The sequence below is a fragment of the Miniopterus natalensis genome, chromosome 16 (genome assembly GCF_054644295.1).
Source record: "Miniopterus natalensis isolate mMinNat1 chromosome 16, mMinNat1.hap1, whole genome shotgun sequence".
Lineage (NCBI taxonomy): Eukaryota > Metazoa > Chordata > Mammalia > Chiroptera > Miniopteridae > Miniopterus > Miniopterus natalensis.
Genome location: NC_142096.1, coordinates 10230140 through 10243869, shown reverse-complemented (window position 1 = coordinate 10243869; position 13730 = coordinate 10230140).

The following is a 13730-nucleotide window of genomic DNA, read 5'->3' as shown; positions in this document are numbered from 1 at the left end:
GCAAGACTGGCCGAAGGCTGGATGCAGAGAGCTTCCAGAAGAAGAGGCGCATAATGCACACCGTGAGCCAGGACCGTGGGCGAGAGAGCACCAGGTCCAATGGACAATGGAGCTGTGCAAACTGCCATGACGTTCTCTGCGTGAATTCACATCAGAAGGGTACCTGGCATCTCCGTGGCCTTCAAAACTTAAGGCCAAAAATACCTGCTGAGCTTGAAGGACGGCTGGAGCCCCCTGGGGGACAACAGGAGAGGCCCCCGAGCTGCAGGTCCACTGCGCAGCCAGCCTGTTTCTCCTGGGTCCCTTTTCACTTCTCCTGTTCTTTCCTTCCACGTTTGTGTGAGGGGACGGTTCTCTTTAAAGTATGTGGTTCTTCCAAGTCTTGTAATAAACTTGGTGCTTCAGGGAGCGTATTGGATCCTCTTGTTCGCACCCTCCCTGCGCAGAATCGGGGCTGTGCATCCTCACTTCGGAGCCGTGTAGCGATGTAGCACTTGGATTTAATCAGAACTAAATGGAAAAAAGGAGAGAATGGTCACATAACTCCCAACAACAATGCGGTTCGGAAGGGAAGGGCTGTGAGCCGGACCGCAGGGCGGAAGGCAGACGGGGTGCTACCTTCCTGCACGCACATCCCCCACATCTGCAGAGCGCCCAAGGGGAACGCTGGCCCTGTGGCCTGTGTTAATTATGACCAAGAGGCCCACAATAGACAACATAATGCAGCTTTGATTCCTGACTATAGGGCAGAAGTCGGGCCTTTTCCTTCCCCCCCTAAGAAGGGACTGGTATGCGTGGGTTTGATCACAGAAAATAAAGAGGAGACCTGGGGGCAGGAGGAAGCTCAGGTTCATCAAACATCTTGGCTGGTTAGGAGGGGTGCAGTCCTCGAAGTCCTGAAGTGGCATGGTGGCCTGGGAAAGACAGGCCACCTTCAAGTCTCAGTTGAAAGTTGTCTGACCTTAACTAATTCCTCAGCGTGCTTGTGTCTCTGCTCAATGCCCCTACCCCTCGCCCATGAAAGCAGCTCACAAGCTATGGTGCTCTGTCTATCTGGTGTGTCCTTATTTGATCTGTGAATAGCCCTGAAGCATGCCTCCGCCCTTCCTTCTCTGTCCACACTGAGCCTGCACACAGTGGGCCTTCAGGATAGCTTAGGGACATGGCAATCTGCCCTCTTCCCTGGACAGAAGCCCTGGGCGATTAAAAAAACCTAGGAAGTCACTTTGGCCCAAGCACTGCCTCTGGACCTTGTGGGCTTCTGCAGCCTCCTCAGCGTGAGTGTGAAGTCCCAGCTGCCTGCCTTCAAATGCTGAGCTATTGACTTGTGGTCAGCTCGGCCTCCTGTGTCAGCAACAAGAGGCCTTGGCGCATAGAAAGGAGAACATGAGCTAAGTGGCAAGGGAGACATAGAAAGAGCTTGACAGATACATCCCTTTTCACACTGGGTGAAGTTCTCTGCATGTCTTGAGAAAGACCTTGGTGTGTAAGTGGGGAGGACAGTCTCCCAAATCCAAAGTAAGAAGATGTCCTCTGGTATAGTGGAGGGCCAAGCACTCTTGTCCTCACCTGTGGTAGCTCCAGATGCTAGTCTGAGCATGGGTGATTGCCTCTGTGGTTACATTAGCATAGTGTTATCGCCAAGGAAAACAAGACAGGATGCTGGGCATGGGGAAGCTAGGTGGGTGAGTTCATGCCAGTGGAAAAAAATCCCATGCCTTCCATCGGTGAAATGGCTTCTGCAAGTCTCCTGTCACATGACAGTTTCCAAGCCTCGGGCACCCACAGTACACTGGGTGTGGAGCAGGGCGCCTTAGCCACCCTCATGTGGACAAGTTACATTAAGCAGCTTCCCAGAGTGCAAGCAGAATGTGGGTGTGGGGTCCCGCTCCTCACTTCCTTACTATGGACCTTTCTCTGAGCCTCAATCTTGCCCTTAAAAATGGAAACATCAGTTGCTACCTTAACAGGGCTAATCCCATGAGGATAAATTTGGTTTGGCCAGTACCCAGCTCTCAAAAGATACTACCTGAATCCATTTCGACATCCAGATTACATTGGAGGCAAACAATCAAAGCAGGAGAAAACAATTTATGTAACTAAGATGTTGAAGACGACAGCTTCAGGCAAGGCTGTACCTGGGTGCTCAACGAATTCAGCAGAAATCACCTCTTCTGACCTCCTGGCTTTTCTTACTTCCCTCTGTGCTGCTGACATTCTCAGGTGAGGTTTCTTTTTATGAAAACAAAATGGCCACCAACAGCCACAAGCTTATATCCTAACCGCTCAGCTCTCCAACTGAAATAGAACTTCTCTGCCCCCCTGATTCCAGCACTAGGGACTGACTCATGGGACTTGACTGGTCACCTGCCCAGCCCTGAGCCAGTCACTGTGGTTTAGGAGGTGGAATACACTGATTGGCCAGCTCTGGGTCATGTGACCTCCCTCTCCACGGAAACTTGTGAGCTGTTCACCCAGTTACTGAATTTTTAAACATTAATTATAAGGTCATTTTGAAATTTTCTAATTAAAATAATCAAGTACAGAAGTTCCCAAACTGAAATGCATGTCATATATATTATTTTGTTATATGTCATATATATGTATATATAATGTATATTTATTAGTCTTTGAAATATAGTATTTAATAAATATTTCTCAACTTGGTTATATTTTAGATTTATAATGGTAAGCCTTTAATGACAGTAGTAAATACATACATGTACACATACATACACACACACACACAGGGTTAGTTCATAAAAATGAAGACTTAAAAGAGAATTTTACATAAACCCATTAGAAATGTGTGTTTTATATTATCTTTTAAATTTATTAAATGCAGAATTTTCTAACAAATATTATAATATTCTTTTTACTAATCTCTCTTTCTTTATGTGGCTCAGAGAATGGTTTTTCTTTTTTGACCAAATGGTTTGTTAAATACTAGATAATATTAATAAAGGGAATAAAAGGAAAAGAGCAAAGTTTACTATACACTTTCCATATGAGCTTCATTTTGTATTCTCATCTATATACTTATCCTAAAGCCAGAACTTAAATAAGATAATTCATAAACATAGTAAGATGAAATCATGTTAAATTAAGATTTGGAAATAGTCTGTAATATTTAATTTAACATTTTATTTGTTATGTCAAGTTAGTGAGAAAATACATACGATGTAGAGAAAAGTGTTAACAAGTCATAAAAAACAGAAATGATAAAACTCATGTTTGCAGGGCAAGACTTTCACTGAAGCTAATCTTGAATTTGATAAGTAAAACTGTGCTTTAATCAAACATACTATATGTTCTCTTTGGCCTATAACATTTTGCTAATTATGCCTCAACTTTTAAAAATCACTTTAAATGCTGATTTAAAATATAGATTACAATAACATTTTCTGAATTTTTAGTGTCTATTTGAAGGAAAAAAATGCAGGAACTTGTGAACATAAACCTTACATATTTAACAATCCCTTTAAATAACTTCAGATGTACCAGATGGCTGTCTCTATTAGTCAGGTGGACTAATTGCTATAACAGTTACAAAGTGTCAATGGCTTAATGCTACAAATGTTGAACACTTAGCCCAATGTATGTTGTTGAAAGAAAGGTGGGCAGGCTCTTCTCCACGCAATCATTCAGGGATCCAGTCTGTTTCCATTTTGTTCATCCGCTTCTTCTAAGTCCAGGAAACCCTCTTCACTTTATCCATGGATAAGAAGAAAGAATGAAAATTACAGGTGGGAGGCTTTTACGAGCCAGGCCGAGAAGTAGCAACATCATTGACGTCTCGTTGTATTACCCCAAATTCAGCCAAATGGTTATACTTAATAAAAAGAAATGTTAAAAAAGGTTATATGGCTGCTTCTCCAGGAAGAGGAGGGGGGGGGAATCAGTGATCACTGATATTGTTTACCACAGTGGCTAAAAGATACTTTAGTATATGACTTTGGATATAAATATTTAGAGGGATAGAACTAGCTTCCACAATTCTTTATATGAGGGCTAGTTGGTGAAAACTGCTATCAGGTAAAAACTTTCAGGTATAGTAATAACAGCAGTTTTAAATTTAAAAATGAACCTAAAATATTGGAACACGGTATGTAATGTGAAATTGGACATAATCACAACAGAATGAGGAATTACTACTGTTGATTCAAGAACAAAGTAACTTGGTAGTTCAATTTTGGTACAATGTATTCAAAGGATGGTTGCCAAGACACACTATAATATTAATATCATTCATTGCATAGTTTATTTTAAGTACTATTATTGGATTTGTTTTTTGTGTTGGTATAGAAAATAAATAAGTAATTACATTAGCTTCCATCAAGTTTTTATTTAGATGGAAAATTATATGGCTCATTAAATTATAAAAGAAAAGAGAGTACAATTATACTTCGTTTGAGTGGTTAAAAGAATTAAGTGGTTATGTTGCAAAGAAATGTCAACAAGATCAATACAGATGCATATCTTTTATTTATTTTTTAATATATCTTTATTGATTTCAGAGAGAGGAAGGGAGAGGGAGAGAGAAAGATAGAAACATCAATGATGAGAGAGTCATTGATCGGCTGCCTCCTGTACACCCCCAAATGGGGATTGAGCCCGCAACCCGAGCATGTGCCCTGACTGGGAATTGAACCAAAATCTCCTGGATCCTAGGTCGATGCTCAACTGCTGATCCACACCTGGTGGGGCAATACAGATGTATATCTTCTAATTTTTTCATTTTGTTTAGTTATTTTGGGGATGTATACTTATTTTATTTTTAATTTTTCAGCACCTAATACACATGGCTCAAAACACATATTTTTTTTAAATTAAAAGAAAAATTGCATATAGTGAAAAGTCTTATTAATACCTCTTGGTCAGTCACCCTGTTCCAAACCCTGACCCTAACAAATAAATACTTTTTTTGTTTCTTATCAATCCAAAGATTCCCTTTATAAATATGGTTAATTTTTCGCCCTGGCCTTTTCTTATATGTGATTTTGCATGTAAGCATTCTATTCTGCACCTTGTTACATTCTCAGTAATGATAAAAACAAAGAAAAATTACAGAGTATATACAGTCAACATAAAAGTACTACAAATTTAAGACCAGATTGAGAAAAGTACCTTTAGGATTGAAACACGTATGCTCTTTTATTTTTTTTATTTTTGTGGCAAACACTGCTAGTAACCCCATGACATTTTCTCTTCATACTCCTTTCTTCCTAATAGAACCCATTTTCTTAAGGCAGCAACATGCCTGTTAATTACATGGCTAACATACAAGCCTCCTTTACAATTATGGGCAGCCACACGATGTATTCTGGTTAGCGAGGTAGAGTCCCTATGAAGGGCTTCCCTTTCTTGTTCACAAGGACAAAACCCACTTGGAAAAGCCCACCCCTTCCCTTCTCCCATCTTTTTGCCTGGATTGTGGACATGTGGCCTGGAGGCGCGATACTCATTTCGTGGCCATGAGGCAGGAAGTATAAGAGAAAAGGTCACAAAGATGAAAAGATCTGGGGTGCCTGATGACACTCAACAAGATGCTAAGTCATGTTCCTCCACATTCACAATTAAAACAGTTTGGTGATTTGGTTACAGAGGGTGAGTGGAGAGGAGGTCACTTAAATGAGCTGTTCTTTGTTAGGATGACTGAGTTGCTTGTTGCGGCACTAAGGGCCAGGCGTCATATTTTCTTGTGTTGTGAGTATTTTGGTTAGAGGCCTTTTTCTGTGTTATTCACCATTGTTTCCTTCACACCCAGCACTGTGAGGGGAAGCATAAACCTCCCTTTATTTATGGAAACGTAAATATTTGTTAAATAAAGAAATGAAGAGAGGGTAAGAAGTGCAGTTTGGGACACAGTGAATGATGCCTGTGGGAATGGCAAGTCTGTGGCTGATACTAATGGTTAATATTACTTAAGCACTTACTGTGTGTCAAAAAATGTACTAAAAGTTCCAAATGCATTAACTCACTTAATATTCAAAAATAGAAGAAAACAAAATATTATTAGGTAGAGATTAGCATTATAGCCCATTCTTTAAGATGTTGAAATTAAGGTAACAAGAAACTAATTAACTTGGCTGAGTTTACACAGCTCAAATAGAAGAGCGTGGATCCTGTTCAGTGGATTTGGTTTCAGAGCTCAAGAGCTTAACCACTACTCTGTACTATCTCTCCTAGCCAGGCAGGTCACAGGAGATATATATCTATATATATATATGTATGAAGTCATTATGCCTCTGGACTGAGATGTCTCCAGGAAAGCGGGATCAAATTCCTCAACAAGGTGACGATGTTCACCAGAACCTGGCAACTAGCTGTCAGGGAAGCAAGTCAAACATTTAGATCTGATTTGCTCCTTTTGTTAATTTAGCTTAAGGAAGTTGACTCACACTAATTTATCTAATTCATAAGACACGCAATCATCAAAATCAGAATGCCAATGGACTCATTTGAAATGAGAACGTTGATTGAGGGTGGGATAAGCATCCACACCAGGCAAGCAATGCTCACAAACGGTTCTTAGAATCAAATAACAAAGAAGTTAATTAAATATTTGAATGCTCAAAGGCACTAGGATCTTACATGTTACATTTCAACAGCGATAAACACCTGTCAGGGAGACCTGACTGAGAACCTGCTCTCTTGACTTCTGAGTGGGCACAGCCAGTTTCTGCACCTGTCACCCCGTTTTGTACTTGCTCTACCGTCTGATCTGAGTCTTTCTGGGTGACATTCTCCCCTTAGACTTCAGTCAAAACGTGGTAACGTGACTGAGCATTTCCCCCCTGGAAGATGTGTTCATTTATGGTTAAGTCTGAAAGACAACCTGATTTGTTTCTCCAAGGAGGTCTTTGTCCCTTCACCTCTGCAGCTCACTGGCTTGCATCTGCTTTCAGTCACAGTACAGGACACATACCTGAAACGGGCAGCCTCTCCTTTAGATGAAAACCTTCGCTTCCCACCCTTCTGTGCTTTCAGGGCCCTGACCGTTCTCGCTTGTCTGTCTTCTCTTCTGCAGTTTCAGCCTCAACTTCACCAACTTAGAAACATGATCAAGTTCCTGTCATTAAAAACACACACAACCAAAGGCCTAAATTTCATGTTCCCCTTTGAAAAAAGAGCAGGGGCTCTCCTTGGAGCCCATGTGCCCTTCCGACAGGGCCATGCCTCCTCCCATCCGCAGCCAACCTCTGACGGATCGATCTGCATTCACTCCTTCCACCTCCTTCCTTCTGTGACCTGCCAGTTCACAGCAGTACGGCTTTGGCTCTCACTGCTTCAATAAATCCACTTTGGCACACGTCCCCAGTGGCATTCCACTTGTCAAACTCATTGGCTGTGTTTTGCATTGCATCTTGCTTGACCTTCTTAGCATTTGGCCCTCCTGGGCACTTCCTTTGGGAAGCTCTTGCTTCTTTCCCCAGGACACCATTTCTCCTAGATTCTGCCTACATCATCTTGTTCCTTTACTTTATGCTCTTCTTTCTTTATCTGGCCCTTAAATGTGCATGTTCCCCAGGGCTCCATCATCAGCCCTTCGTTACTCAGTATCTATCTATCCTACTTCCAAAATCATTCCCGTTTCTACAGCTTCAACTACAATTATATCTCTAACGCAGATTGCCCTTTATATTCAACTGCAAGGTGGGCATTTCCACCCAAGGACGTTTCAAAACCCACATTCCAAAACTGAAATTTAACATTTCCCCCAAGTATTTAATATTTCCCTTTCTCTTCTTGTCTGTCATACCATTTATCCAACCAAACCATAAACCTGGGAATTATTCCAAACTTTTATTCTATCTTGTTATTAAATTAGTGACAGCTGCCAATCCTATTAATTCTATTGCTAAACTTCTTTGGTAGTTTTGACATTCTCTTTATTAGTCAAAAGCAGACAGGGAAATCCTCTAATAAGTTTTTATTATTGTCTTACGACACTTTCCCTCAATATTGTAAAATCTCATGTAAGAGATTTTTAGTAATGAATAGCATTGCTTTGCCTATAGGCCTTCTCTATTGACAGGAAACATCTCCCCTCTGTTCTTTTTTGGGAATGAGCTTACCTTCTCTTACTTTAGAGGAGATGCCAGTAGAAGCAGAGAGAACCCACTACAGTCATATCTTACTAACAAACAAACACACTAATGTAAATATTTAAGCATAATTGCCAGATAAAGTAGAATATGCCTAGTTAAACTTGACTTTCAGATGAACAACAAACATGTTTCAGTATAAGTGTGTCCCATGCAATGCTGGGACATACCTATACTAAGAAAATCCATGCTTTATCTGAAATTCAAATTTAACTGGGCATTAACTAAATCAGATAACCCTAGTTTAAGGTCCCTTTCTTCTAAACATGTACCCTCTGGAATGCAGGAAAAAAAGAAAGTCTGGGGACCTAGAGCCACTAGGTAGTCATTGCCACAACCAAAAAACAATACTGAAACCATCTTCAACCTCCACCATCTTGGAGTTTATATCAGTTGCCCTGGGGCCAGTGAAACACCCAGCCACTCATCATGATGATATAATATTTCCTGTTCCACAGGTCTTCTATCCAAACCCTGTGCAGGTCCTGGAACATGCCTAGATCAGGATTGTGCGGCCTGCCTATTTTCCCTGACAAAGAATTGGCATCTTGGAGAGTTAATGACTACCTCTGGAGATTTTAAGTTTTTTTAAAACCCCCCTGCCCCCACTTTTATTTTTCTGCCTCATTCTATCTATCCTTGTATGGTCTCTAGGAACCATTCAAGCCACCACTCAAAATGCTTTCTCCCATCTCTGGAGGAGCCTTCCCTCTACATGTTCCCAGTTTGGGAGCTAATGGATACAAAGTTCTATTTGCCAGCTCTACAGAAAAAATGAAATACATCCAAGAATTGGTCTCAACCAGTAGAACTGGACTAATTTTAGAATTAGTCTCAAAATACCCTCTGCCTCTCCACTGTTTTCTTCTCTCCTAAAAAGAACCCACATTTCTTATAAAAGTAAGCGTATTTATGGAGCCAGGATTTTAAAAAAAAAGGGGGGGGAGCATATTTCTATCAAGAAGATTTTTTAACTTCTTCATTGACATATGATGCTAAGTCTGGTTCTCCAACTGAATCATGTAGTCCAAAAAACTGACCTCTCAAAAGTTATAATTTCCACTTAAGCAGTCTCCATATTTTCTCTTAGCTACCATTCCAAGAGCTCTCATGACTGTTTCTGAATCTGTTTTTTTTTGTGTTTTTTTTTACCACTTTTACTATTAGCCCCAAATTTGTATAGCCCTGCTGAAAATGCATTCTGGGGTCAGGTATGATATATTAATTTACAGTAAACTGCATTGTGTGCAGTAGAGCTCAAGTTCTGAACAAGCCCCCTACTCACCTCTCCGTCTAAAAGAAATGTGCTTAAAAGTTGTGGCCTTTAAGATCATCACAGCCTAACATTTACTTATGTGTCTCAAACATCTGTGGAAAGCCAAGCCAGTGATTCATTAAAACTAATTAAAATAATTTTTTTCTTTTGCTCTTCTTCACAATCCGGAAATACCTTCTTACTTGACCTTCCTAGGAGAATTTTCTCTTCTCTTGTCACAGACCCAAATCCCTACCCTGTTAGTATTTCTTACCTCTATACTTTTCTACTAAATGAACTGCCTCCTTCCTTCTCCATCCCTTTAGCGTACAGTCCTTGGGAGAAGAGCTCTTTTTACACTCTCATTGCCTTTTCCTCATGAGCCTGTATGAAGAACGTTGGTCTTGCTTCGGAGATCAGCGGATGGAGATGAAGCTAAGTGGGCAGTGACTAAATGCCCTGTTGATAGTTGTAGAGGGAGGCTGAGAACCTCCACATGTTAAATTTTTTTACCTTCACTAAACTCCTAATCCTGGCTTCCAATAAGTGTTAATTGCACCATGAACCTAAATGTTCAGGAAAATAGGAGACACCAGGTGGGACAGTACAGAGGACATCCTTCCAGCTTTTGTGGGTAATTACACATATTGACTATATCACTTAATCAGCACCGTAATTCTGGGTAGGTGGTCTTTATTATCCTTGATGGTCAAGTGAGGAGACAGGAACTCAAGTTACTTATCTAAGATCACACGGATTAGGGCTGCTTGACTCCCAAACTCCTTCACTTTCTACTATACCTTACTCTCTCTAACCCCACCGTCATGACACAGAGGACACATGCCTGAGTCTCTCTGGAGAGGTTACTCGTTACAGCTGGACTCCACAAACGGATCAGCACAACTTAGCAAGCAGCAGAGATGCATTAATCCTTTTAGTATTAATAAATTCAGAGCAGCTTTAATTATGACCTTCTTGAGCTAAATTGTTGGGAACTGTATAAAAATACTGAATGTTCAAAGCATCGAAGTTGGAAAAAATTAAGAAGGCAACTCATTTAAAAATATTTTTTGTGTTTCTTTTCCAGACTGAAAAAACTGGTTCTTTACTAATAGTTGGTAGCTCCTGACACCAAGTGGCCACTTCATGTACTGCTCTAAGTATTTTTGAAGACTAATGGTCCTATGGTGGGGGGAACGACAATAAAATTAATGCATATTGCGAGGTGCATTATTTCATTCGTTGCCGTTTAACTATTTAAGAGCTGAATATTATGGTTAAAGATGCCAGTGGGTGATTATCCAGTTCTTCATGTCTGTACTTTAAACATTTATTCCAGTTTTATTGCTGGTGTTGACATGTGTGTTCGATTCTTAACATTAAGTCCACCGGTTTGTATGATCCCCTTTGAGCAACCTAACCAGCATTACAGAAATATTGGCTTTAGAAGTACATGAACTTGAGCCCATCCATCTTCTTTGGCCTCTACCACTGTACTGCTGAGACCTCTTCTGGCCACAGTCCAGCACAGCTTGGCCCGTAGCAGCATATACAGAACATTATAGGAGCCATCGCGGTCACTAGCTGGGCATTGCCAGTGCCTCCACGACCACAGCTGACGCCTTGGAATCTCCTTAGTGCCAACGGACACCCTCTTCTTGAACTGCAGATCCAGCAGATCCAGTGGAAATTCCACTTTACTACCCACAAAAGCTGAAAGAATGCACTTTTCCCTTGTTATGCGACACGACACACTGTGTCAGGGGCATCAAAGTGCCGCCTTGCACCTCAGTGTCTAAAAGACCTTTGAATGAAACAGGCTGAGAGTCCGTCACCAGTTACGCCTGAACTCCAGCAGGAAACACCACTTAGTCATAAGCTGACGTCTCTTCTGCACTCCTAACACGTATGCCACGCTTCAAAAATCAATCATTTACACAAATATTCCATAGACACAAGAGGACGCAGATCTATAGTCTTCTGAGGATCTTATCAAAATGTAAGGTCAGTGACAAGTCTCGTGTTACGAGCGTAGCACTCCCGTGGCTTGCCCCGGTGTCTGCCCGGTGTGAGCCACCGCAAACACCGCACTCGGCCTTAGCAGCTCGGGGTGCACAGATACGGTTCAGCGGGGCACGCCGGCACACCCCGAGCCAGAGGGCCAGCGGGGGGCGAGACACACACCTTAACTTCAAGGACATGGAACAGGTGCCACTGGAGGAGCTGGGCTCTAAAGTCTCTTCTGTGAGAACACTGAAAGATCAGTTTTATGAAATAAGTAGCAAAAGGAGGTTAATTTTTATTATGCGGCTTCTGTTACTATTGAGTATTTTCTCTCTCTTTTACCTCAGTTTGAACAAATAAGAGACGTTTGCCTGCTTGCTGGACATGCTTCAGTACATGTGAGTAGCCTCTGAATGAATCTACCAGCTTTTAGGGACCTCGATGTCAGAGTGCCTTGGGATGCTAAAGTGTTCCTACATCACGCTCTTATAAGTCTGCCCAGCCTTTTGAGTACTGGACTTGCTCAAGGACACAAATGTAGACCAGTACCTACTGGCTGCTCATTTCAGGTAAATGGGTTGACTGACTCTTGGCCTTTGGTCATGATTTTATAATATAGGGGTAGAAAACAACAAAGAATGGGATGGGATCTTAAATAAAACAATGGAAGATCACTTATCATCTGTCCCTTGAATGTAGAATTTTGTTTTAATTTCATAATCTGCTAGCAAACATGACATTAAAACGGTGTATTAATATATGCAGTATAATTTTAAAATTCCATTTTATAATTTTTCTATTCCAAGGTGAAGTAGTGCATTTAGTAATTTTGGGAGTGAGGGAAATATTGTGTTTAATTGGAGTTGCCTGGTAAGAGTTTCTCAAATTAAATTTTTTCTGTTTTAAAAGAGATCTGGTTTTTAGCTCTTAAACCATTGTTATTTAAATTTCCAAAAATGATTAAAATTCTTTTTTAAAACTAGAATTGCCAATACCTTGACCTTTAAGAAGGATTTCTTAGAAATAGGTCCCACATTTAAACTTTTTCTTTAAAACGTGCTATAGGATGTTAACTTTTACACAGTTCTGAGCACTGTTAACAATCTCAGTAAGGCATTTTGAGATCAGTGGAAAGTTAAACATTCTGAATTTAACATGAACACAATACACTTCTTTTTGATTTACAAAATAAAATTAGATTTTTCAAAGTAAATAAGAATAGGTCACAGGTAATGCTTTACTGTATATACATGTTTTAACTGACAAGAGGAAGTTTTGGGGGTTATATATATAGGGTGTCCCAAAAAATGTATATGCACTTTACAGCTAATAGCTCAATTGATGTTTCTTTTCAGATTTAACCCATTGGAACTAATAATTATTCAAAGTGTGTATACATTTTTCATTTTGGGGGACACCCTGTATAAGTTTAAGTAGAATTATGCTTTTATATTAATATTTTCTTCTGACTGAACTAAGTCAGAATTCATCATATGTATTTCAGCTGTACTTTTTTTTTGTTAGAACTTTTGAAAAACTTCACATAAATATATTACACAAGCTTTTCCATATCAAAGGGGCTATTTCTGAGTGCTTTCTTGATTGATCAATGTCATAAAAACTATCCTTCTAAGTAAGCTTTTATAAGTTCTAGGAAACCCAGTCAATCAATGACAAGAGTAGCTCAAGTGCATTACAGCTATGAGTCATGATATTGATGTAAATGTTTTATATGAAACAGTCAGCACTGGGTTGAGTTATATTTTAACATTTTTAAAACATTTGTTGAAAAGATGACTTTGGATTGTTAGCTTCCAGGAAGGAATTAAAAATAGTTTGCTTTTCCCTTTTTCCTGGAAGAAGGTGCTGTGTTTTAGAGAATTTTAAAGAGAAAAGTAAATAAAAGTTTATTAGAAAATCTGAGTCTTTTAAGATAAAAATGCATTCCTGATAGTACATGAAAAGGGAAAAAACATTAACTTTCCAGTGGAGCATCCTGCAGACACCACTTTAGCCAAATGAAGAAGGTTTACATTAACAGTCATGTCACGTGGATATCGCAGATCCCCTGACGTCACCTGAGAAGGCACTTCACCTCCGTGGCAGCATAATCATGAGGAAAACATCAGAATAACCTGAATTTAGAGACATTTTACAAATGTCTGACCAGTATTCCTCAAAACTGTTAGGACTGTGAAAGACAGAGAGAGGCTGAGAAACTGCCACAGGACAGAAGAGACTGTGGAGACATGACAACTACATGCCATGTGGTTCCCTGGATTAGTTCTTGGAACAGAAAGAGAGCATTAATGAGAAAACTGGCAAAATTCAAATAAATATGGAATTTAGTTACTATTTAAAAA